Genomic DNA, 770 nt, shown 5'->3' with positions numbered 1-770 from the left:
CTCTCTGTTACCTACGACGGTACTGCACTGCAGGTAGAAATTGGACCATTATTACTTGGGTAAAAAATGGCTTTCCAGCTAGCATGCAAAGAAAAAATACCCCAAACCCCAACCCCTAACACTCATTCCCAGTCACTTAGATGTAGGAGACCTACATCTCAAATTGTCATCAGCTACGAGCTCTAGTCAAGAAACCCACTTGCGACCTTTCCAAAGAAAAAGGGAGTTCTGCGTTTTTTTGGGTCCAACAGCCACTGCCAAACTCTTTCAGTTCAACCCACCAAACCTGCTCACGCTCCTACGTCCACCGCTGGAAGCGAAGGTCCATCTGCCTGCCTGGGAAGTACAGAGGAAAAACCCAAAAGAGCCCCCGAATGCAGCACTCGAGCGGCGCTGACCATCTCAGTCTCTCCACGGGACGAAGCGGCGTTGCTCTGGGCGCCGTCGTGCTTTCGGCAGCTGTGTGGTAAGCAGCGCTCCGGGTAACAAGATCAGGGCAATTGCATATTCCACGGGAGGCAGCAGGAGAGCTGCCCGCGGAGGGGCTGGCCGGGCTCCCCCGGGACACCGCTCCGCAAAGGCTTGTTTCAGCCCCGAGAGCCAGTTTGTGGCAATAACAGAAGTAAAACAATGAGGTACGGAAAGAAGGGCCCAGCTCTGGGGAAAAGACCAAGAAAGAAGAAAACAGCTCGAGCACTGCCAGAAATAGCAAACAACTGAAACCTTCTTCTCCTCCCTCCTTTCTTTTTTTTCTTTTTTTTTTTTTTTTT

Source organism: Buceros rhinoceros, unplaced genomic scaffold (assembly GCF_000710305.1).
Source record: "Buceros rhinoceros silvestris isolate BGI_N320 unplaced genomic scaffold, ASM71030v1 scaffold3828, whole genome shotgun sequence".
Classification (NCBI taxonomy): Eukaryota; Metazoa; Chordata; class Aves; order Bucerotiformes; family Bucerotidae; genus Buceros; species Buceros rhinoceros.
The sequence above is the reverse complement of the archived record's forward strand: the minus strand, read 5'-3'. Positions refer to the sequence as shown.